The 26,965-nt window shown below is 35.7% G+C and overlaps 1 long non-coding RNA gene across 1 annotated transcript in view; it reads left to right on the top strand.

Moving 5' to 3' along the window:
* The window catches only part of LOC136836925 (uncharacterized), a 274,975-nt gene extending 248,010 nt beyond the window's left edge, over positions 1 to 26,965 (top strand). The window contains exons 4-5 of the long non-coding RNA XR_010852504.1: positions 24,974 to 25,109; positions 26,610 to 26,965. This is a non-coding gene — a long non-coding RNA (uncharacterized lncRNA). The remainder of the gene's footprint in view (positions 1 to 24,973; positions 25,110 to 26,609) is intronic.

Consider the following 26,965-nt stretch of genomic DNA (forward strand, 5'->3'; position numbering starts at 1 on the left):
TATCAATGTATTTTTCAGTATGATTAGCAGTGGAGGATTCTGGATGCATGAATATACATATACGAGTACACATCAGTACACACGTATATTTTTTTCTATGGGTACCCACATCTTTAAAGCTTAAAAATAAAATCCGGTTACTCAGAAAAAAAATGCTGCGTATGCTGAGTGAGACATGAAACCCAAACGTAGAATCTTTGACAACTTCAATGAAGTCTGTTCAGAAAGGCCACCAAGCCTTCCCCACTCCCCACTACGCCCTTCTCCCCACCCCCCACTACGCCCTTCTCCCCACCCCCCACTACGCCCCTCTCCCCACTCCCGCCAAAGTCCCTCCCCCTAACACGTCCCCACATGCTTTGTCACTTCTATCTCCCCTTTTCCCTGTTCAGCTATTTCCCAGAACTTCATCGGCATAGCACCGAAACATCTGATTCACACGCCCCATTTGCCAGAGACTGTGGTGGCCTTCCTTTAACGTTCTTACACCACCTGACATTTTAAAAGGGTTAGGTCAAGTTTTCCCTGAGGCTCGCACTGTTAGGCTCGATTACACTCTGTAACACTATAGAAGGTTTTCCATCTGTCACGTTAAATGTACCTTAGGGCTTGAAAGATGAAATACCGAAAAGATACGCAGAAACAAATATCATTCTTAAAGAGGTTCGCTGAGTAGAGCCTTCCCTCACGTACTTCGTTCGTTCTTAGTTTGGCATGTTAAGTCTAGTTGCTGGTTCTGGTCCTTTATTAACTAGTCATTCATTCTGTCTTGATCGTGGAGTTCCTTTTCAATGAACAGTGAAAGCAGTTGCTTTCCCTTTCCACTTTTTATTGCTAATATTAATCACTACTTGTCAAGCACCAAACTGGAGACCCGTGTCAGACATATCGAGTCATCTTTCAGTAACATTTACTTATCTGCCCATGACAGGTCAAATAGTGAAAAAAAATTCATATAGATTGTAATAAACCAGCCGGGCTTGTTAAAAAAGACAAAAAACTTAATTGGACAATCATTTAAGATATTAATTTACAACAGTTTTAAATTATAACCTTAGAACATTTTCAAGTTGTAATTTTACAATTGTTTCAAGCTGCACTTGTACAATATCTCAAGTTGCAACTTGACACCACTTTCTCAAGTTGCAACTTGACACCACTTTCAAGTTGTAAATTCAAAATATTTCCTAGATGTAACTTTTAGTCGGTAAATAATAGATATTTAAAAAAGGGATAAATTTCTGCTTCTTCAAAAGGGGTACTGATGGGATTATTACACATTCTGTTATATAAAATTCCCTTAATCCTCTTAGCTTTTATCCACAGAAATATATTCTCAGTTATGATTAGATATTCAACTTACTTTAATAATTAAAATAACTTAATTACTAAAAGCTCTCACACTCTTAATGTTGTTTGATTAGCACATTGAGCATACATAGTTCAAGCGATATTTGTTAGTAAGTACACACAATTATATGCGATAACTTTACAAAGTTTTATAGTAACCAGAGTAAGGAGAGAGAGAGAGAGAGAGAGAGAGAGAGAGAGAGAGAGAGAGAGAGAGAGAGAGAGAGAGAGAGACTCTGTAGTACACAAGAAAAAATAATAGATAGGAAAATGGTACTCAGTTCCTAAAAGTATCGGTATGAATGAATTTTCTTCAGAGGAAAGCAAGCCAGAGAACCTTACTGCATCGAAATGAAGAACGATTAAGAATGCGATAATTGGAATTTAAAAAAAATAAGAACATTAACAAGAATAAATGAACAAAAAAACAAAGAAGCACAAGCACTAAAATTCCATGAATTAATCGAAATATGAGAATAAAAATAATCAGCTTGATTCTCATTAAATATTATGCTTCGAATCAAAACTAAAGAGAAGGGGAAGAAGAGAGAGAGACAGAGACACAGAGAAAATAGTATAGTATCTATGTCATCTCTTCATCTCAGCCACTCAGGGGCGTTAGTGGGCCTAGCCATTACTGACGAATGATTGATTTATTTTGCCTGTCTTTCTGAATGACGACTGAAGGAAAAGACAATTATTTTAGTACGCAGAAAGATTTGTAACTGGACATGAAAAAGGTTTATGAACGTAGCATTTTCATTCCGCATTAAATGGTATGTGAGTAAATAATAAGCTACCGAAGTTAACAGAGATAAGAAAATACATCATGTAGCGTTTACCACACCTAAGGAGAAATGGTGCTATGAACGCTTGGCAAGTAAACGAAAGTAATTACAATTACACTACGATAGAGAGGTGACATTTCTTGTCGGCGCTAAACAGTGTATAAGGAGTATAAGGATATTATTTTTATTTTGTAATTGACGTTTTTTGTTCTTTATTCCTTTTTTGTTGTATATTAACAGTTATTGAGCTGACGTATATCCATCTCACCACAAATGGTGTGGACACCGTCCAGTATTTTTTCTTTTCCGTTTTATTGTCAATAAATAAGGTTGTAAAAGGTCGTTTGTGTTTCCGTTTGGCGCAGATAAACACGATGGCATCAAAAGATAAGATTCACTTTGGTTGGTTTGTTGGGGTACCTGAAACTGATCTTCCGCCATCACGGGCTCTTGCCTAAAGTGGAAGTATGTAAATTGGAGTGGACCTCTGCACTTTGCCTAACCAATAGATGATCTGTGTTGTTGTGATGATCAGATCAGTCCTTGAGTAATAAAAGAAGACCATTCGGAAGGAGAGGAAAATTAGCCGAGGGAAAAAGTAAACGAACTGAGATGAAAATGTTAATAAGAGTGGGGAACCGATCAAGTAGTTGAAATGGTTGTGAAGTGGTTTCGTTCTGTTGGTGAAGAAAGAGAAGAGAATAACTCTAAGGACCTTTTCTTCAGTCTTCACTTACCTGTTGCTAGGAAACTTGTAAAAAAATTTCTCTCAGATTTATGCAACTAGCTAAGGTGGAAGCAATACCCATAGGTAGTTTGATCGTTAAGCAGAAGTGGTTGGACTCAAAGAGCTGCAGTAATTATTAAACCATTACAAATGCTTGAATGCTTGTTACCGAAGTAAGGACGAAAATTGTAGAAGCGTCGAACAAAGGTAATTGCGTAATTTAAGACATATTTAGTTGCCCTTTGGCAAGGCTATCTGTCGAAGCTTCGTCATTTTTTCGTGATAAATTGCACAGATGACAGCAGAAATAGCTATGATTTTTCAGGGATGAAGATCCATCCAGTTTTTTTTTCTAGCTTGCTTTAAAATTTCTGAAGGCTTGATGAAGGACTTAGAGAGGGCAGAGAGCAATTTAGGGCAATGAGAGGAAGAGTAGAGGAAAACGGAGCAGACAAGACCAAGTGTTGAGGTTTGAGTTAAGTAGGCAAGGTATAATTGCCAAGGTACTCAAGTAGATTCTTGAGTTTGAAAAGGTTACTGGGTCGTTTTTTTGCACTTGCTGTTGTTAAGTTTGCCTAGTTGCTTGAAAGTTTGCAGGTTGCTGTGGTTTTAATTCTAGCCCAAGCATTCGTACAAGTGAACAACTGGGGCTAGTGTAACACATTGTTGTTCAAACCAAACATGGCGTGGTTCAGAATATGTGACAGCTGGGTGTTGTCGTAACAGAAGGGTCTGGAATTGTGATGACCATGTCAAATTCTAGATTGTGACTGATACGTTATGTTGCATAAGGGAAAAATCGATTTAATTCGCCAAGAAAAGTAATTGTATTATTTTGTTCTGTCATTCATATATATATATATATATATATATATATATATATATATATATATATATATATATATATATATATATATATATATATATATATATATATATATATATATATATACGAGTGTGTATATATATATATATATATATATATATATATATATATATATATATATATATGATATTGTATACATATTTTATATATATATATATATATATATATATATATATATATATATATATATATATATATATATATATTATATAACATATATATGTATATATATTGTGTATAGATAGATAGAGAGATAGATATTCAAAGGATTGTACTCGAGTAAGGGAAGTTTTCTATCGAAGATTTTTTTTTTTTTCGTTTAAAGAAATAGGATATAGCAGCATCCAGGCAGCAGTTCTCAATGTTTTTTCCTTTTTTTCTCTCAGTTTTTCAGCTTCGTGTATTTCCCTTTTCCCTTTTTGGGAAAAAAAATTCGAGATATCTTATGTTCTCAAGTCGTGTGGTTTCTCTCAGTGAATTATCTTGAGGAAACGTCAGTATGAGTCATTATCTTTGGTTGTGGGGTTCTTAAATTAACGCAGAGACGAGACACAGAGTCTGTCGAAGCTTTGTGCTTTGACAGAATTAGTTCGGCTCTCGAGCAAAGACGAAAGATAATGTATGGACTTAGTGAATCATATTCCAACTGAAGTTTTACTATTTAGATCATGTCTGTCTCACTATCTATTTATACATTTTCACAATTAAAAACTCACGTATATATATATATATATATATATATATATATATATATATATATATATATATATATATATATATATATATATATATATATATATACACACACACATATATATATTATATACGCATACCAGTATTGAGTCGCTGATTGTTCATTATTGGTACAGTATATTGACCATACCTTAGATGTAGGGTACACCCAAAGTTAATTTTATTTGATAAAACCATCCATATTATTAACTTTCGAAGTTATTCACAAAGTATTATAAATTTTATATTAATGGGTCATTTGTGGCTTAATATTTGGAGGTAAAAAATTCTCGTGTGTGATTAGTACAATACATATATAAAATATATATATATATATAATTTATACATATATATAGATATAGATATATATATATATATATATATATATATATATATATATATATATTATATATATATAATATATATATACAGTATATTCGTATATGTATATATATATATATATATGTATATGTATATATATATATATATATATATATATATATATATATATATATATACGAGGGTAAGTCAGAAAGTTCCAGGAAAAATTCAATATACTCTTTATTTAAGGAAATTCAAACATCATTTTTTCTACATATCTACCATCTAACTCTATACACTTTTCAAGGCGCTGTTTCCACCTCTGCAACCCTTCTTTGTAGAAATTTGGGGCCTTTCTATTAAACCATGTTGAAACTGCATGTTTAGCAGCATCCAAAGATTCAAACCGGACTCCTCTTAATATAAGTGTTCCTTGAGTTTTGGGAACAGGAAAAAATCTGAAGGAGCAAGATCAGGACTATAAGGAGGATGTGGAAGAGTTTCCCACCTAAATTTCCGTAGGACTTCTCTTGCAACCCTTGATGAATGTGCTGGAGCGTTATCATGATGGAACAAAATTCGGCGGTGCAACTTTCCTCGACGTTTTTTAGCCAATGCAGTCTTCAGTTTTTGCAAAACACCTTTGTAGTAGTTCCCGGTGATTGTTTATTGTCCTTCAAGGAAATCAATCAAAATCACTCCTTTGGAGTCCCAAAACACTGTTGCCATAACCTTCTGGGCAGATCTCGCCACTTTGAACTTCACTGGTGCAGCTGAACCTCTTGGTAACCATTGCTTTGATTGAATTTTACTTTCTGGGTCATATTGATGGATCCAAGTTTCATCTCCAGTAACAATCCGGTCAAAAACTCTGATTCATTTGATTCAATCTTCGTTAAAACTGCAAGAGAAAGTTCAGCTCTTTGATGCAGTTGGTCTTCGCGCAACGCTTTTGGGACCCAACGTGCTGAAAGTTTACTCAAACCAAGATTTTCATTTAAAATTGAAAATGCGGAACCATGGGAGATCCCAGTTTCATTAGCTATCATATCGATAGTAATCCGACGATCTTCATCCACTAGATTCTGCACCAAAGCCACAATTCTTTCATTTTTTGCAGTCGATGGTCTTCCCTCTCTTGGGTTGTCTTTGAGGTCCTCCCGACCATCCTTAAATCGCTTTATCCAATCATAAACAACTGATTTAGATGGAGAAGAATCTCCATAAACTTGTTGCAAAGCTTCAATAATTTTTCCTGGTTTCCAATCAAGCTTGGTCAGGAACTTGATGTTAGCTCTCATCTCAAAATTTTTATTTTCCATGGGTTCAAGAAGTTACTTTTCTGAAGCAGATGTTAACACCACGGTAGCAAGAGGATGACTGAGATAACAAGTCTATATGGATCACTACATCACAGATAATTGTTTACCAAGTATTTGGGTTGTTTCATTCCTGTGTAAATACATCATTCAACAATTTTTCCTGGAACTTTTTGACTTACCCTCGTATATATATATATATACATATACATATATAAAATGAGATCCGATTTAGATAAAATAGCTAAAGTAATTTGTTTATTTCGATAGATTTTAGGTTCTAAATAAAACGTTCAACTGCATAACGGATACTTCATAAATATATAGGATCCTAATAGTAAAGTTATCAAAGTTTTCAGCTTACACTGGCTTTTTTTTTAATCCGATTCCCTTCTTGCATTTTGAAATATAAGATTAACCTTTGCGTGTACTAAGTCTTTCACATGTAGAGTATACTTCTGAGGGCAGCTTATGATAATTAGGTTTCTTCAAACTCGGACACATATTTTTGTGATTCTAACAATGCGGCAAATAAAATGTCGCTTTACCGAAGGCGAACTACATTTAGAGAGAGCTCGCCTCCTCTCCCCTGACATTCTATACAATCCCCACTTCACCCGGTAGCGTCTAAATCGGATACCTTGAACAATTCCCAACAGCTTCCGCTTCCTGAGGTCACATACGGCTTGAAGTTTCTTTGATCTATTGACCTTGAAAGCATCAGACGACATTAGTTGTGTAGTTTATCGTTCCGAGTGTTTGGAAATGAGGTTTGGAAATTCATTATTTTCCCCGGAGCATATCCATTTCTCATTGGTTTTCAGAAATTCCCAATTTTAAAAATTTCTTGTAAAGGATTGCAATATGTGTTGCAATGAACATCGGGAGAATATCTCAGTTGATCTTGATACTGTAGCTCTCTTCTTGTAATTAGAGAAGATATTTGAAGATTCTGTTCTGTATTAAGTAACGATACTATTACTTTCGAAACCTATAGGCTCTTACCTCTAAGAATAAGTAATTTCAGTATATAATTTTGACATTCAAAAGGAATATTGCTTTTTCCATAGTTATGAACTTTGTTTGGTAGCACACTGATGCAGAATTTACTTCCTCGGGATTAATATGTTGCACCTCAGATCGATGGACTTAATTGCTTAGGACCGTTAAACTCCTTGATAAAGTCAGACGTCCCTAACTGTAGTTGCTTTTAGTGTTTGGACTTTGATTGAACAAAGCTGTAATGTAAGAGGAAGTTCCAAATCAGCGGCCTTGCAGCCTTGGACGTGGGCAAAGAACGAAAATTTCCAGACTTCGCTTATGTGAATTGATGTCGGAAGCTATTTAATGTTTAATTAACCATTTCATATACATAAATAAGGAAAACTTTACATGTTAATTTTGATATTTACTAAATAGCGGTTTAGTCTACAAAAGCTGAGATGTCCAGCATTGAGCTTTCTTACGGCGCTTCAGTGCATATTGGGTTAATATTACACAAAGTATTTCTCATTTCAGTAAATGAGATCACCTGCAAAGGTCCTATGTTGACTGAGTGACGTCTATAAAATGACGCCATAGGAAATCAGTTAGATTTCTATGTCAGCGGCACAAACTATGAGTCTTTTCACCTCAACTTCAGCCCGGGGGGTCGTTGATGCCATCGCTATTCACACGTCAGAAATTGAAATGCAAAGTGGTTCTGTCTTGAATATTAATAATGGATCGTTCTCCTTATCCCCAACCAGCTTAGCAACAGGTTTGACTTTGGGAGATAATAAATGTTGGAAGATCACCGTCACCATTTCTGTCCTCCTGCCAATGAAATTATGAGTCATCCGATAGTAATCTCAATCGCTTTCAACTCTTCACTCTTTCTGGTGGGTTATATATATTTCTCCCCGAAAGGGTCCTTTTGAGGCTATTCAGAAATGAGGTTCATGGGGTTACGAAGAACGTGGCAGCGCTCACGAAGGAATATCATTTTAATTACTCGTGTAAACAGTTTCAGTTATTTCAAAGTTACGAGTTTCATGCGTTTATCAGTTATATCCACAAAAAAGATGCAGAAGGAAAGATACGGCGACTTTTTATATGCATGTGGTTTTTTTTTTTTTAATTGTTCCTTCGAATATGAATTTTGTTGACGTTATATGCACGTCACTCAACTGGTGACCAAATTCCAGAGTACGTAGAGAAACCCCGGCGAATATTGTCGAGTACGTTTCCTTCGAATACCACTGCTAATTCGGCTATTCGGTCCCACCCCCCAAAACCTTCCAGCACCCCATGAAAAGCAAGCCCAACCCCCTTGCGCCCACCCAGCGCCAGAGCCGTCGAAAGAAGAAGGCTGTGTGCGACCTTTGAACTTCATTCCCATTTCCACTCTGCTCACATTTCCTGTCAGTCTCGGCGTCGCCTTCCGAGCAACATCAATTACCTTTGTCTTGGGAGAAACGCCAGGAATCCCTTTCTTTCTTCCCTTCCACATGGTTGCATAGAAGCAAAGGACGGATTCTTTTCAAGCTGACTCTCATTCATTGCGGAATTCATGGAGTAGGAAGCAGCACAGCACTGAATACTACAGTATATAAGAGTTGGCCGAGGAGACGGGAATCTTCGCTGAGCACCAGCACCGCCGTCCGGAATAATGGAATTTATTCAATAAGGTCCCTTTGATTGAATATCTAATGACGGTCTTAAATTTAGTAGGTTCTTACTTAGGCTAAGCCATCTTCTTCAAAGAAATTTCTATTCGGAGTCTTGATCACTTCGATGGGATTTTTCATCTCCGAGAGTAAACGGAACCGCTCCTCGTCAAAAAACAGTCGGTTGAGATGATATCGCCTCTCTGTCAGCGCTTCATAAGGGCGGTGAAGTATCTCAACTTTTATGTTCACTTTCTCCTCTTTATCTCTATTGGGAGGGGCGAATAATGGAAATGAATTGAACAGCATTCAAAAAACATTAATCGAAAATTATGACAAATAAAGAAAACGAAAGGCATTTCGGTTATAAAAAACAGACTTTGAAAACAGGAAACAGAAAAAAAACTGCTTTTGGCAATGAGAAATATATAAATCACGTGCCAGAGTGATAAAAAAACAAAGTGAAAAATATTTTTTCGTTCACACGCATTCGGTATGGAATGACTTCATAAAAATTCTGGTCTAAATAGGCCTACTGAATTTTGAGACATTCTCAGCAACACTACAAGTTTTAAGTACAAACGATATGATATTCAGGTTCCAAAACTTGCCCCGGAAATGCGTTTCAGAACACAAGTGTCTGTGCCTGTTTACTTAAAGGAGAGTTCCCTGTAATCTTAAGACATGATAGCAAGAGAAACTCAAATCTTTATGTCCTATGAAAGTGAAAGTGAATGGACGTAGAAAGTGAAAAGGATAATTGTGGGATCCAGGATCTGCATCAAGGCATAGAATGGTAACCCGTAGGGATGTCATGGCGTCATTGCACCTTATGCGGTGTACTATAGACATTACCTAAGGTAGTTCCTCGTTGGACGAGTCGGTAGAGTTCTCGGCTAGTACTCTGCTAGGCCCGAGCTCAAGTCTCCGGCCGCCAATGAAGAATTAGAGGAATTTATTTCTGGTGATAGAAGTTCACTTCTCGGTAAAATGTGGTTCGGATTCCACAATAAGCTGTAGGTCCCGTTACTAGGTAACCAATTGGTTCTTAGCTACGTAAAATAAGTCTAATCCTTCGGGCCAGCCCTCCCTAGGAGAGCTGTTAATCAGCTCAGTGGTCTGGTTAAACTAAGGTGTACTTAACTCATTACCTAAGGTTCTTTGCAGCATCCCTTTGGCCCCTAGCTGCAGCCCCTTTCATCCCTTTTACTCTACCTCCGCTCATATTCTCTTTCTTCCATCTTACTTTCCTCCCTCTCCTAACAGCTGATTCATAGTGCAACTGCGAGGTTTTCTCCTGTTGCAACTTTCAACCCTTTTTACTGTCAGTTTCCGTTTCAGCTCTGAGTGACCTTACAGGTCCCAGCGCTTGGCCTTTGGCCTAAATTCTATATTCCGTTCCATCCAGATAGTGGTAGTTAAGATCAGCAAGAAAGATGTACTCTGTAGTCCACGGAGAAATTTCATGTTCATTTCTTTTCATTTTGTCTGGCTTTAAAAGGACGCTACGGTTCGAGATCCAGACTAAGAAGTTCAGTTGTCAATGGCATTTACCAGCAGCTGGAGTTGGCGTCACTTCTCGAGAAAATTTTTTGTTATTTAATTCATCCGACTGTAAATATGTTCCAAGAGGATGGTGCTTTCATCAAAATATATGTTCATCAATAAGTCATTATAGCTCGGAAAAAGCAGCACTTTGTTTTTTTCCCCCTGTAATAATCCGCCCTCGATAACATCAAAGTGAATAAAACATTGCACACGTTATTTGAAACCATACACTGATCACTAACTTTCACAAAATGTTGCGAATGAATTCATTCATATCATTCATTGTCAAGGAAAGATTGAAAACAAGAACTCATATTTTATACCACTGACAAAGAAATCAGTTGTTATAAGTATAAAGTATTTCCTAGACGTCATTTTTTAGACATGATTCAACCAAGAGTCCTTCAATCTAAAGGTGCAACGTACTAATTTCAAGGAAGTAAATTCTGCATTCGTGCGCTACCGAACGAGTTTCGTAACTATAAACAAAGCAACGTTCCTATTTAATCTCAAAGTTATTAATTGAGGCCGGGGCCAACAGGTGTTGGAAGTAAGAACCCTGTTAATAAATACTGAACAGAATCTTCAAACGTTGCTTTTCCAATTGGAAGAAGAGAGCTGCAGTACCAAGAACTATTCATTTTTATCGTTGACGAGATTATCTGAGGTATTCTCCCAATATTTATTATAACACGCATTCTCGTCCCAAGGAAGAAACCCTTAACACTAAAATGCAAATTGCTAAAAACCAACTGAGAAAATGGATAAGGTTAAAAAGATAACGAAGTTCTCTGCAGAAATTAAAAAAATCTGAGAGTGATAACAAACACATTTAGTGTTACCCTGTGATGCTTTCAAGGCTAAAGGACAAAAGCAACTTCGAGTACTTCTCCGCCGAAATTAAAAAAAAATCTGAGAAGGATAACAAACACGTTTAAGGTTACCTTGTGATGCTTTCAAGGCTAAAGGATAAAAGCAACTTCAAGTATTTGACCTCAAGAACCAGGAGCTGTTGGGAATTGTTCGAGGTCTGTGATTTGGTCTATACTGGGTGAAGGATGGATTGTATGGAATATCAGGGGCGAGGAGGTGGTGTTTCTTTAAATGTAGTGAAATAGCGTTTTATTTCTTATACTAGGCTATGTATTAGTTGATATTTAAAAGCACATGAAGGCAGTCCGAATTTCCCCTATCAAAGGAAGGGGATAAACGGATAAAAAAAAGGGGGGAGAGGCAGAGGAGAACGAGTCTTCAGAACTGTTGCCTGGACTCCGTTGTGTTGCAGTTTCGTTAGATGGTAAGACGAATTGAGCTATACAGACCTTTTGTTGGAATATTTACTGATCTGCTTCACTGTCTATACTCGGCAAAGTCAAGTTTGTCAGAGACTTCACCTTAAAACTTCATTCTCATTCCAGCAAGCTGGCTTCACTAATGATGTACAGTGTACAAAATAAAGACAAACTTTACTATGGGCAGTTGTTATATATTTCTGACGCACAGATTGCATATGACAGATGGTTTTGCTTCTGAAACGAAATTGAAAGAAAGAATGTCCGTAAACATTGAAGTTTTCGGTAGACCTACTTTTATGATATAAAATTTATGTAGTTCCATTTATGCAGTGTAATGTTTCAGTTATAATCTCCAGTCTATCGAAATAAAATTTATTTATTCCAGCTATTTTTGCTTTATCTCAACCAGCTCTTAAGTTATATATGTATGTATATATATATATATATATATATATATATATATATATATATATATATATATATATATATATATATATATATATATATGTGTGTGTGTGTGTGTGTGTGTATATGTATATGTGTGTATATATATATATATATATATATATCTATATATGTGTACATTAATTTCACATATGGCATTTTTGTGCTTCCAAAGTATTATGCCACAAATGACCCATTAACAGCGAGTGTGTGTGTGTGTATGCGTGAGTTTGTTTATGTGTGTAAGTTTTTAAATATATAAGTGAGACATCAATAACTAAATCTAGTGGTGGTTCAGTCAATAATTCCATGCCCTAATTTTTGTCTTTGCTTGAGTCGCCGGGCCAACAGCAGGGATTCTGGAACAAACAGTGTTATAGCACAAAGCTTGACACACCTATCTTGCTCTCCCAGATAATTAAGAACCTCACAACCAAAAGATTATGACCAATACTCTCTTTGCCTTAATGTGCTTCATTGAGAGAAGAAACCATACGACTCGAGAACGTATGAGAACAGCCCGGAATTCTTTCCAAAAGAGAGGAAAAGAGAAAATACCCGAAACTGGGAAAGAGACAAGGAAAGGCGTATTGAGAATTGCTGCCTCGATACTGCTGTATCCTATTTCGTTAAATGGAAAAAATGGTTAGATCTTCGATATGAAACTTCCCTTACTCGAGTTCAAGCTCCCAAAGATATATGTATATTACATATATATATATATATATATATATATATATATATATATATATATATATATATATATATATATATATATATATATATATATATATATATATATATATATATATATATATATATATATATATATATATATATAAACTTTATCACATACACAATTGTTCTGTGCATTAGTAGAATTACTAAAAGGACCTCATTCAAACTGGATGGTATCTAATGGAATATTTATTCAGAAAAAGTTACAAGCTTTCTTGGACAAACAGTCCACATTATCAAGTATTGTACGAATACTTGATAATGTGGAATGTTTGTCCAAGAAAGCTTGTAACTTTTTCTGAATAAATACTCCATTAGCTACCATCCAGTTTGAATGAGGTCCTTTTAGTAATTCTACATATATATATATATATATATATATATATATATATATATATATATATATATATATATATATATATATATATGTGTGTGTGTGTGTGTGTGTGTGTGTGTGTATGGGGGTTGTGTTTTAAAGTTCGTTTTTTAAGTGTGAATTGTTCTCCGTCTCTGAAGGAAAAATAATATCATATGCATTCTTATATATATATATATATAATATATATATATATATATATATATATATATATATATATATATATATATATATATATATATATATATATATATATATATATATATATATATATATATATATATATATATATATATATATATATATAAGAACGTAGATGAGACCTTGGTTTTCCCTCAGAGGCGGAGAACAATTCAATCGTTTTATTCCTGTGCAGTGCAAAATAAAATGCGTAATTCGGGACACGTAAATGGCCTTGCCAAATCAATTCACGGTTTCTTGAGGTTTTTCCAACTCTTTCATGTACACGTATAATTTATTTCATTAATGTTTTTTACCAGCCGTGTCGAGAATATCAAAAATATTTATGTTTAGCTCTATTTCTGGTTCAGCAGAATATGAACGTAAGGGTAATATTAAAAGTTCTCAGCTACTAAAAAGGAACATTACATTTCAGATTATTCCTTGTGAGTGCCTGGATCGTGTTGCACCTTTGAACTAAGGCAATGATTATTGATCTCTCTCTCTCTCTCTCTCTCTCTCTCTCTCTCTCTCTCTCTCTCTCTAGGAGATATCAGTCAACAACGTTCTTTCCATGGTTTTTCTCAAAGTCGGTCAATATGATATTTTTAGAAAATAAATATTATATATATATATATATATATATATATATATATATATATATATATGAATTATTCTATTTATACTGAGTGAATGTCTCACTAGTAAAATAGATATTGTGTTCTTGGATTAAAAAGATAATAAGAAATACCAAAGAGGCTTGAAAACCATGGGATCTCATAAAGTAATGCAAAAGCAATTGAGCGACTTGATAATGAAAGGGAAAAAATTGAGTCCTACCTATGTAGTAAATTGTACGGAGCTAAGACGTAGAAATAATAAATTAACTTACGAGAACGAATTTAATGAAGAAGGAGGAAAGAAGGTAGAGAAAGGAGATCTCGGAGAAGAGAGCGAGTGTAAAAAGAATCTCCGGAGCGTCTTAGCAGCTCACTAAGACTCTTGGAAGAGATTCCAAACCATTTTGCCCGTTTAATTATTCATACTCCGCGCGCACTCTTAACCACTTGTGTGTTATCGGATCATGCTATTCGGTTCGTTGTCCTTATTTCCTCGGGCAGGATTTCAAGTGAGACCTTCTTCTTCTCCTTCTATTACTGCGGGTGAGGTCGTCAGGTATTTTTCTCGGAATCAATTCCAGACGAGCTCTTCACTAATTTCGTGGAAGATGTCATTCTAGTCATTTTAGGTAATAATGCCTCAAGTAATATCGTACAGTCTTTTGGGTGGAGACATTCCAGTCGTTTCAGGTGAAACCAGTAACTCTGGTTTAAGTGTCTCAGTACTTTCTTCAGGGCAAGAGGTTTCAGTAACTTCGAGTGAGATCTTCAAGTAGTTTCATAAATTCAATTGAGAGCTTACAGAACAGGAATTGAGATCTTTCATTAACAGATGAAATGTTCCAGGCCTTCTTGCAACCTCAAATTCAGCTCTCATATTGATTTCAGATGACTTTCCAGTAAATTCAAGATTATATATTTCGGTAACTGAAGATGAGGATTGCTTTAACTAAGGAAAACCTTCCAGAATTTTGACGAGGTATTCCAGTGAGACCTTCCAGTAATTTTAGGCAAGACCTTTTTAGCTTCTAAGTGAGTCTTCAAGGAGATTTTCCGATGAGGCATTTTAGTAACTTCAGGTGGTATAGTTTCAGGCGTGATCTTCCGAATTTAGTAGAAACTCGGTGAATTTATTGTGGTAGTTCAAAAATTTTAGCTTAAACAAGTGGTTGTTGTAGTTGACGTCTTCCATTTTCTAAGGTGAGACCTTCCAGTTCAAATGAGACTTACAGGTATTTTAAGGTAAGACTCTCATGTAACTCAAGATGAGATCTGCAAGTCATTTCAGGTGGGAATGATTTCTTAAAAGGATGTTTCTAGCAAACTCAGGTGACACATTCCAGTATTTCAAGTGAGACCTTCCGTTAACGTGTACGGGAACATTTCAGTGCTTTAATGTAAAAAAAAAATCCACATAAAGAAAAACTCTTCCCGTAATTACATGTAAAACTTTTGTATTCAAGCGGAACCCTGTAACTTATTGGAAGACATTCCTGTAGTCTTATATAAAAAGTCTTATATAAAAACTTCTGATACTGTAATGAGAGAGTTTCTAGGAATTGGAGATGACAACTTATCAATTCAGGTAAGACCGAGATGATACCCTCAGTCGGTGAATTCAAGTTACTTATTCCAATAATTTCATGTCGAACCTGCCGGTAACTTGAGGTAATACCTGTGGCAATTCATTGATATTCTTTTCTGTAGCTTAGGTTCAATCCTTACTGTAGCTTCGTATGAGATCTTCGATCAGTTTCGTATAAAAACTTTCTGTGATGTCAAGTGAAACCCTCCAGTAATTGTAAGTGATATCTCCCAGTAACTTGGAGAGAAACTTTTCCGCTTTCAGGAGAAGACTTCCAGTAATTAGCGGTGACTCTTGTAGTAGGATTAAGTGAAAACTTATAAATAATTACAAGTGAAACCATCCTGTCATTTTGGTGAGATTTTTCCAATGGTCTGGTATTCTTTTTCTTATTTTTTATAGTACCCCCCAGAAGGTTTGGATTATCGCTATTCTGCTCCTTAGAAGGGAGTTCCTTAATTTTCTTCCACTGTGGTATACAGAAAAGAAAAAATTTACTTAAGGTTATGAGTGGGTTCAGTGGCATAACTAGCGTTAGTGGCGCCTGGGGCGGACTCTTAAAAGTGTCGCCCCATTCCAGTGCTAAAAAGTACTGAAGTGGTGAAAACTAAACGCACATTTTAAGCCTTAACTTCTCAATCATTTATTTCGTAAAGCTAAAACAAAAACAACACAGCAGATTTGCAAAGGAACTCTACGAGCTTTGCTAGAAGCGAATTCGCTATTAACAACATCAAAGTTCAACTGCTTAGTAATTTCATGCTCCATTGACAATACCTGCTCAAAAGATGCCATAGTGCCGCCCGGGGCGGACTGTCCCTCCCGCCTCCCCTTAGTTACGCCACTGAGTAGGATTTTTCGCTATTTGTGGGAGTCATAAGAATGCTTTGATATTCATTATTGGTGTGATAGCCAGTTATTCTAGTCTCTGTGTTTCTACTAAGTTCCCTAAATCCCATTGCATCCAAGGAGGCAGGGACTTGATTGTGCCTTCTTTTTTCTTAAAGGGAGGAACGGGGGAAGGGGCTGTATCTATCAAAACAGAATAATGTTTTCTAAGCAACTTGTTAGACATGAGTGCAAATTATGCTGGAGATCTGGAATTCAGTGTTGTCTTTAAATATCAATTAAAGCATTCATATAGATATATATATATATATATATATATATATATATATATATATATATATATATATATATATAGAGAGAGAGAGAGAGAGAGAGAGAGAGAGAGAGAGAGAGAGAGAGAGAGAGAGAGAGAGAGAGAGAGAGAGATGTATAAATATAAATTATATAATATATGTGTGTGTGTGTGTGCAGGGAGGCAGCTAGTATCTATCTACACGGGATTTTTTTAGGCACTATCTGTTCTCAGTAATCTGTTGGCAATCCTCTTCTTAGTTTCGTTGCTGAATATATGATTCACTATCTTTTTTTTTTTTAGCCCTTTTTTTGAGAGCACATTTCCATGTAACTTGACAAAGAAGACCCGTTCTCGTTCTTTTGAATGATGGTGATTCGACCACCTTAGTGTGTTATTTCTTGTCGTCAGCGCTTTCTGAACAGTTGCTCCATATATACTCATCAAAGCTGCTGTGCTGTTTCCTCAGTTTCCTCCTCCAGCATAGGGCTTATCAAAGGTGCTTTATACGGTTGCAAGTTGTGTGAAGGTATTTGTAACTTTCCCCGTAAAGCTTTTGTGTAAGGGTTTGTTGAAGGTTATTCCGCTGTACATTATTCATCATATTTTGCTAGATGCATTTCAACGTATTTGTTGTGAAGGCTAATACGCTATGAAACACTTTATGTTGAATAGAGATAGATAGTCAGAAAAATGAAAAGCAGTTTCATGCACACACACACATACAGAAAGGTTAAAGAGAAATGGTAAGAGTAAAAATATCTGTTTAGCCGGAAATTATGAAATATAAACGTTTACTTTTGAGATAGCCTCCACTTTTTGATAGATCTGTGGACACAAGAAACAAAGACAGATAGAAAGGCAACAGTATTTGAAAGAGGACCAAGTTGGCGATCAAAGTCACAAATGCCAATTCTAAGATAAAACTGGTTCCCGCTTTGAGTAACCGAAAATCAAAAATTCTATACTTTGCCTTTAAAAGTACTTGCCAACATTAAGCTAAAAGGGATATGATGTAAAACTACAATAAATTGCCTTGGCAGTTGTTTTATTGCTGTTTATACCAGCTTTTTATATGAGTCGCGTCTTTGACTGAGTGACCTGAAAATGTTTAGCAATATTTTCCTTTGATTGCTTTCCATAGAGTAACTTGTTAATATTTTCATTTGATCAATGAATGTAAAATTACTTTTCATTGCTAACATACTGGTATTGTATACAGTCATTCTGTATTTTTCATAGATTGTAAGTGTAGAAATACGGTATTACTATAGTATATATATGTGTATGCATGTATTTATATATATATATATATATATATATATATATATATATATATATATATATATATACATATATATATATATATATATATATATATATATATATATATATATATATATATATATATATATATATATATATATATATATAAATATATATATATTATATATATATATTATATATATATATATATATATATTATATATATATATATATATATTATATATATATATATATATATATATATATATATACACACACAGTATATATACTGTACATGTGTGTATGTGTTTATTCAGTGTTATTGATCTTAGTGTCACTATTTATTCATGGATTTCACCCAAATATTCTTTGTTATGACTCAAGAACGAGATTTATAGCGAGTTCATGCAAAATAACGACGCATTTTAACGTCAGAAGTGCCCCGTGGACATAAACACGAGAAAAACCACCCAAAGGGATTGAAAGTTTTGTGTTTACTAGAGCACAAAGACGTTTCTCTGAAGCAAATCCTGGAAGTGGAGAAATCCTCTATGAACTTTTGGAGAAAATGCATAACTAATTCAAGCCGTAGGAAACATTATTTTCCTACTCGATAAGTGCCCAAGTTACTCAGTCAAGACTGATCCCTGGAAACAAGACTTGACTCAGAATGCAATGTACAGAAATTGCCATATGTTAAGGCAGTCCTCAAAATCAATATGGCATCCTGGAGCAAAAATTTAAACATCCTTAAATACTCTGCCTCCATACAGTAATTTTTATAAGAAATTTATGCAGTGGAAAGTCAAATTTGAGAAACAGGGTAATGTAGAGGTGACTGAGCCCACTGAATGGGAACACTTTTTTTTGGGGGGGGCGGGGGTCTCAAGTTACCGTTGTTACACTGAAACGCCAGTGAGTATATTAAAAAAAATTAAAATTCCTTTTCCACAATGCGGAGAGAATCCAAGACATCCTTCCGTATAATGCAAATTTCTTTAAGATCGATTAAAAGTATCCTCCATTTTCTGTAATACTATTGAGGGTTGGAAGCTGTGATTCCGTGTTATCGGTTCGACTTGACTAGATTTTTGACAGCTTTCATAAGGTGATTTTATCGATATGGAGGGCAATATCCAGCGAGTCTTGAGAACCTCGTATTTTGGGCATTTTAATGTACTGACTCTATCCAGGAGAAACGCGTGTTTCAAGGGAATTCCTGGCCAGCCGGTGTTGCCGTTGCCATGGCAACCCGGTGTTTATCTTTAGCAGTAAAGATTTGTGACTTAATTATACAAAAAAAAAATAACTCCTTTGGTACTTTTTACCTTCAACTAGAAGCTAATACGAATTACATTGTTAGAGTTTTAGATAAGATGATTGCTGGTATAGGAGATTAAATGGAGTACAGCAGATTGGACGAAGTATATAGATTGTTGTAAAGTTGGATAATTTCGCCTGTGATTTATGTGAAATTGTGAAAATTTTTGGTGGAAGAGTATTTTTAATTAAAGAGATGGACGTGAACGCGCAAATAATTAATGTTTCGTCAAAGAACGACTGATACCATCAAGAACACATCTTTTGAATTTTCAGTTGAATATTTGGAAAACATTTCGTCTGAATATTGTCAGGTCCACAGCATAAGAAGGACCTCTCAGGAAAGTTAACAAAAATGTGTACAGGAACCAAGACCGATCTCATGATGCTCAGGAAGCCAGTTCCGTCTCCTCTGCTTTTAGAACGGTCAACCTCCTTTTAGTTTTCTGTAAAAGAAAACTATTGTGCCGACTTTGTTTGTCCGTCCACACTTTTTTTCTGTCCTCCCTCTGATCTTTAAAACTACTAAGGCTAGAGGGTTGGAAACTAGTATGTTGATCATCCACCCTCCAGTCTTCAAACATACCAAATTGCAGCCCTCTAGCCTCAGTAGTTTTTATTTTATTTAAGGTTAAAGTTAGCCATAATCGTGCTTCTGGCAGCGATATAGGATAAACCACCACCGTGCCGTGGTTAAAGTTTCATGGGCGGCGGCTCTACAGCATTACACAGGGACCACCGAAAGATAGATCTATTTTCGGTGGCCTTGATTATACGTTGTAGCGGCTGTACAGAAAACTAGATTGCGCCGAAGAAACTTCGGCGCATTTTTTGCTTGTTTATTGTAGGGGACAGGTACTAGACAAGAGGAAGCAATTAACCGTGTAGAAGATTTGGACTCCTTTAATCTAAAAACCAGCATTGGGTGATAGGACGACAACATCACAACCAGAAGAAGTCTAAATATCGCAGCTGATGATCCATCGCCCAACAGAATGTTAAAGGGAGATTGTCACTGATTTTGCACATCCTCATATCATTCCCAAATGATTATGAAGGCTCTAGTTGCGGTAATCATTATAGATGTGGGATCAGGAATCACCTTTAAAATCTGTATACCAAGAGGTTATTACTTACGCCTTTGACAACTGAAATACCGGACAAAGTTTCATTTTTGGATTTTGACCTACTTCCAGTACATGAATTACAGGGCTTTGAAAACGACTGCCTGCAAATCAGCATTGTCAATACTGAGGCGCACAGCAACACGAGAGAAGATTATCGTTCAGTACCTCCTATTACTGGAAGTGTTAGTTAAGGAGCGTGAATGATCTTGATACAGCTGAGAGGGAAGAAGCTCCGTCAAAGAAGTACTCAGTACGCTGACGAGTGCAGTTTGGTAAATAAGGAAAGTGTCAGTGATGGAGGTAAAAGTGAGGAGAACGGTATGTTGCGAATGTTAGCTCAGGTGAGCAAGATGAGGATGATTGGTATTTCGTAAGAAGAAAGAGGTGGAAACTAAGAGAAAATATAACGAGCAGCACGTTAAAAACTCGTTAGTAATAAAGAATTACCGTAGATAATAAGCGGAAAGGTTTCTTTTTATATAACTTGAGATTTTTTTATCAAACAGAACGCTCAGTGTTCAAAACACATTCAGATACAACTGGGTTGATGAGGTAGTGCCTTATAAGGTACTAGGTTTTAATTAATGATTGTTTAAGTTACACCCTGCTCTTCTCTTCTTGCGTATAGCTACTGGTGATATCAGTGGTTTGTATACAGTAAATAAGCGGATAAAATTTCATTCATTCTTGTCATAAAATTGATAATGTGTTAATCCAAGAACAAAGCGTAAATTCTCTTAGAATTTTAAAATATTTAAACATTGTTTTCACGCTATTGAATCCAACTATTAGCGTTAAAAGGCGGTTTTTAGACATCAGTGTAGCGGGAAATTATCTTCGTCCAAGTTCAAGACTGTAGAATCATAATTAACTATCAAGGTGTTGGGTTTGATGTAAGTTTTATTTATGCAAATTCAGGTTCTACGTATCAAAACGAAAGGGAAACTTTTCACATAGTGAACTTTTTTCCAGGTATTCAGAGCAGTTCCTGTGACTTTATGTTCGGTGGATATAGGAGTTGTGTATCGAAAGGCCTCGACAAAGCCCACAAGTGCCTGTATGTCTCAGAAATTTAAACGAATAGTGTACCTGAGTCAAGAGATTGTCAGAACTGTATGGAGCGAATTCTTGAATACATCTTTTTCAAAGAAAATTACGTGTCGATGCTGGATAGTTTACGTAAGAAATCTGGTTGAAAGTACCCACAACAAAAACAATTTATATATTTCCTACTGATTCGCGTTTTTTATTTGATTACAGTCTCCTGAACGCAGTACATATTGGAACTTTCACTGGAAATCAAATTACTCTACGATTAGACGGTTGTACCATTAAAGGAGATTTTCAAGATTATATATGGCAGGATTTGAGAAATAAGGAGCCAACCTCCCCATGGAGTTTTTGTTTGGTGGGATAACTTGGAGATTAAATTACTAAATTCAGTACCCGTGTACGTCTGACGAAACAGAGCTTAAGATATAATCTACTGAATAGGCTTCGCCATTTTAACCAACTCTCTTATCAAGGTCGCACCAAGTGCAAGATATAAAAGAATATTCTAAAGAAGATGGAGGACATCAGGGATGAAACGGCCAAAGGTATAAAAGTTCGACCAAGTGAAAGGTTTGCGAGGTGAAGGAGGAAAAAGTATCCGAGTGTATCATTCGTTTGCAGAAAAGAAAAGTGCAAAATGAAGATTCTTTCATATTCGATCAGGATAAGAGAGAACTGAAAACTAAAGATGCGATTCACATAAACGTAAAGGATTTCTATACAGATCTGTATAAAACTAGACCGGGAAATCGGTTATCACAAGACTACTTTTTGAATTTTCTAAGTTGTCTTGTACATGATGCTGCCAGACACTATTTGATAAAGAGTTTCTGAAGAGTGAGATTTTCCAAGCCATACAACATTCTAAGAGATATCGAACTCCATGCACAGACAGTCTTCCAATAGAGTTTTATGCTGTTGCTTGAGATGTTATTGGTGGCGCTATTTGAATCTTAGTTCAGTATGTTGTGCAGAATAAAGTCAGGACTAATTCTGAACATCAACGAATAATCATCCTCGAAAAAAGAAGGGGCCAATTTCTTGTTGTGAGTCGATGACAAACTTGTTGCCAAACTAACAGCTAAAAGAATTCAACAAGTTCTTCATAAAATAATTTATCCTTTTCAATATTGTCGCGTGCTTGGAAAAAGTAGAATTCATTACAATATACTTGTAGGAGATGTTGTTTGTTAAGATAAGTAATGATATAAATTTTGGGCAGGCTAGGGTTTGGGAGTAATTTTAATGCATTGATGGGAATACTTTATACTAATTCATTTAGTGATAAGATGGTTAACAATTCACAAGCAGCTGGTTCCCCATAGCTCGATTTAGTGAGACGGGGTTGTCGCTTTACCATGATTTTGTAATATGAAGGACCTTTGTATAATGCTGTCAGAGAGATTGGTGCTATCAAACCTTAGTATTCAGTAGATATAACCACTAAATATGCGGATGATAATAACCTGTTTATTTCATCAGATCAATTTTACTGGAGATAGAGTAGTTAAAATATTTGAGAGTGCCAGAAGTAGTAAGGCTAACATAGATGATAAATCAGGTATTTTTCCTATGGGTAAATATGGAAATATGGAATTTATGGCAATTAGATAAAGAAAGAAGCCAAAGTCCTTATAACATTAGAAAATCCTCACCGTAATAAGTATGAAAATACCCCCAACATCCAATGTGGATAATGTTGTAAGTAAAACTAAATCATTCACAGTCCAGTATGGAAGAAGTTAACCACACTCAAAGAACGTCGTGTGTTAATGCTCGCTGTTCCTTGGAGTACGTAGCACACTTCTATCCTAGATCAAAGTTATGGTATCCTGATAAAGAAAATTATTTTTAATTAGTTACATTGTGGTAGATGCGAACCATTCAAAAGGTATACTGTCCGTAGGAAAAAAGGGAAAGGTAGAATGGGTGTGTTTAATTGTATAATTAAGGCTAATGCCATCTTACTTAATTTTCCATAAGTATTACGTAAATAACGTAATCGGAGTTTGTTAGTATATTTTTCAATATATATTTTCCCAGAGATTTTAATGCCTATGGCCTATTCACACTCGGTACCCTATTGTAGCTTTATGTTAGATCTGCTCTGCAAGAGTTCACTGTTAATAAAAAGTATCCTTTAATTAACTTGAATATTTTGAGGAGTAATTTTAGTTCCGTTATTATTCCGTATGAAAATGATGTTGTGTATAAACATTTGCATGATGTACTCGATTTAAAGAACAGACGTTCTGATGCTAAACCTCGCTGATAATGAATTGTGTGGCATATGTGGTTTGGAAGAGGAACTGCTTCACTCTATGTATTTTTGTCTTGAAATTAGACCTATTTTTAATTTCCTATTATAATGAGTTCGGTGAATTTGTAATTTTAAGCCATTAGTCAGCATAAAATATACCTATTGTAATTTTGTAATCCAAGAAGTATATGTATTTGCCAGTTATATTCGTATTTATAAGCAATTTGAAGAAACTTGGTTCTTTTCTGTGCAAGATACTGTAGAATAAGAAAGATGATTGCTAAATTGAGGTGAAAATGTAGGAGTTATTTTAAAAATTACGTCTAAAATATCTATTTTTAAAGCCAACCGGATGTTTAGGAATATATTTAGAAATATGTAGTAGGCTCAATGATAATGATAGAGAAAATGATAGTCTGTCGTATGTAACTAGATATTTAGGCAATTTTACAGAATGAGATTTTATCATCACAGGTACTACCTTTCACCTTTCTCCTTTCTCTCTCTCTCTCTCTCTCTCTCTCTCTCTCTCTCTCTCTCTCTCTCTCTCTCTCTCTCTCTCTCTCTCAAAATGGCTTGACAGCCCAAATCTCTTGCATTCTGCTCGTTTTTTTTTTTCGTGTCCGTATCTGTCTGCATCCTTTCTTAAAGCCGTCTTTAAAGTAACATTTGTTGATATTTCCTCTTCTGTCAACATTCCTGTCCATTGTTGCAGTGTTTTATCTCTTGCTGTATGAAAAAGCCAGGTAGGCTATATGATTTGCAAAATAGATTGGTTAAATTTATCAGCTACCTTCATGAGTAAACTAAAATTACAATCTTATTTCTGTCTGGCTCTAAAGAAAAGCACTCATAAATCAGCAGGTTCAATCTCCGTGCCCCTGCTTGTTGCATCTGTCGTGTTGCTATCCAGATCGCTGCCCGGTTGTGTCGATCACAGCGGCGGTCAGAAGCCACATGACTGCCAGTGTAGAGAAGCTCTAGTTGTGATTTATCTATGTTTACTTGCCTACCAAATTATTAATAAGGATTTTGCTTTACCATCTATCACTGAGCAAGAAGCAGATGAACTTTGTTTTTCATAGGGATGAGAAAATACAATTTTATACCAAATTCCTAGTGGTTTGTAGAATGCATCTACCATTCATTGTCAACTTTTTTCATTGTCTTCATTGCAGCACCAGCCCAGCAACCCAACCCTCTGTAAGAAAAGATTATCATCTAACCGTAGAAATAATTTCCACTACAGGTACCGTGAGGAGTGTGATGCGCTTAGGAGTATCATCAGGAGAGAATTCATCCCTGCTAACCAGACCACCAGCCTTGAACTATGAATCTAATGTAAGCCCAGCTTCACAAGAACTTCGGTTAAGCGGAATAGTACGGTACGGCACCCTGGGGTCTCAGGTCTCTGTTTTAGCCTATGATATTAGATGATCCTTTTAAATGTAGTCTTTGCATCTTGTAATTTAAATTCTTTGTTTTACTTGCTGGGAATGTCACAGATTGCACAATCTTCTAACTCTGAATTTGTGTAATGGTTTCTTTCATCTTTCGTTTGGCAATGTAGCCGTACCCTGCACATTATTCATTGTGTCTTTAGTTACTTTGACATTAGTGTTGTCTAGGGTTTTCATGACCAGATAGCTTCCTGATTGATTTTGGTGTTGGTCTCAACCAACCATGTTCCTTTGCCTAAATGAAATTTCTCTTTTTGGGTATTTGGTGAATAATCACTATCTAATGCCAGAATCCTTAACCAGTTTTTTAGTTTAAAAAAAAAAGAAAAAAAAGAATCAGAGAGTCGGGACTATTATTAGTCTGAACTTTGCTTTTCCTTAATGGTTTGTAGGCTCGTTCGGCTTGACTGTATCATACAAAATACGTCTGTCTGAATTTGATTCTTGGAAAGGGGCTGATGCAGTGTCTATTCCCGCACTTTGATCCCAGTGTCTGGCGAGTTTGGCTTATTCGACGTTTCTTATTAAAATTCGTCCATGTATTTTTCCAACCCAACTACGAAGCTACACCTAAAGGACAGACGAGCGAACCCTTTCCTTATGGCTTATACCCAAATCAGGACCCACCAAGACAGGTCGGCCAGACAATGACGTCACATGTGCTCATCGCTGGCAGGACCCACTACCGGCTCGTCGATACAGCAGAAAATTTGACCAAATGGACAAAATGATCCCAGTGCCACGAGAGTTATCAGTCCGTCGAGATTGGATCCAGCACTAGGGAAAAAATTGCACCGTATTTAACTACATGCACGCATTTTCTCTAATACTGTAGTATGTCACAGTACTGCTTTTAACACAATGTTGCATTTTATCCACAGTGTACCCGCTTTTAGTCTAAAATTGTAGTGCTAGTGTATCATTGCACCTGCCTCTAATACACCACTCATTTAAACGTAAAATGTTGACAAGGTCTAGGTCTGCATGCAATTATGATTTCTGACTGCTTTTATCTATCCTGTGTAAGCCTACCTTGTAGTAATGCACTTTGATAAATGTAACTTTAATTTTCTAATTATCTTTAAAACTCTAGCTTCTTTCCCTTGTATTCCTCTCAGTTGCATAATTGCTGTATCAGACAAAATTTCCTCTCAGGATTCGTTGTTGAGGCTTGACATTCTCTGTTGGTTGAAAAACAAATAATCACAACATACGCCCATCTGTTAAGTATTGTTCTGAATTATCTACATTTTGGGATTGTATCATGTGGGCTATTCTTCAAGTACTCATGGGTCAACAGTGTCTCCCCTGCAGTGGATTTTATATGTTTCTGCTTATCAGATTCATTGATGAGTTAAGCTTCCCATTAAACAAGTTAGTAATTTTAGTGGTACAGTCAAGTCGGTGACAGATGACTTTTTGTAGATGCATAGAGTGGCGAAGTGGAATGTCTAAGAGAAGAAGAGATTACATTCAAGAAGACATGAGAGACTGAGCAATAGATGGAAGGAGGACAGCTTGAGAAGACATATTAAAAACACAACTTTAACTAAGGAATTTAGCTGAGGAGAAGAGGTAAGGTGCTGGCCCTCACTTTGTCGCCCTTTTCTTGTGTAACGGTGTATTTGACATTCTATAGTATGTTTTGCTTCGCCTTTCCATATCCGGTATAATTAATCTCATAGTCTTTTATCATCTAATAAAATTTTATTTCTACTGTAAATAGCTGATCTTTGATATAAACACCAGAGCTACATGCCCCTCTCAAATCACTTCACTGA

The sequence above is a fragment of the Macrobrachium rosenbergii genome, chromosome 57 (genome assembly GCF_040412425.1).
Source record: "Macrobrachium rosenbergii isolate ZJJX-2024 chromosome 57, ASM4041242v1, whole genome shotgun sequence".
NCBI classification, from domain to species: Eukaryota; Metazoa; Arthropoda; class Malacostraca; order Decapoda; family Palaemonidae; genus Macrobrachium; species Macrobrachium rosenbergii.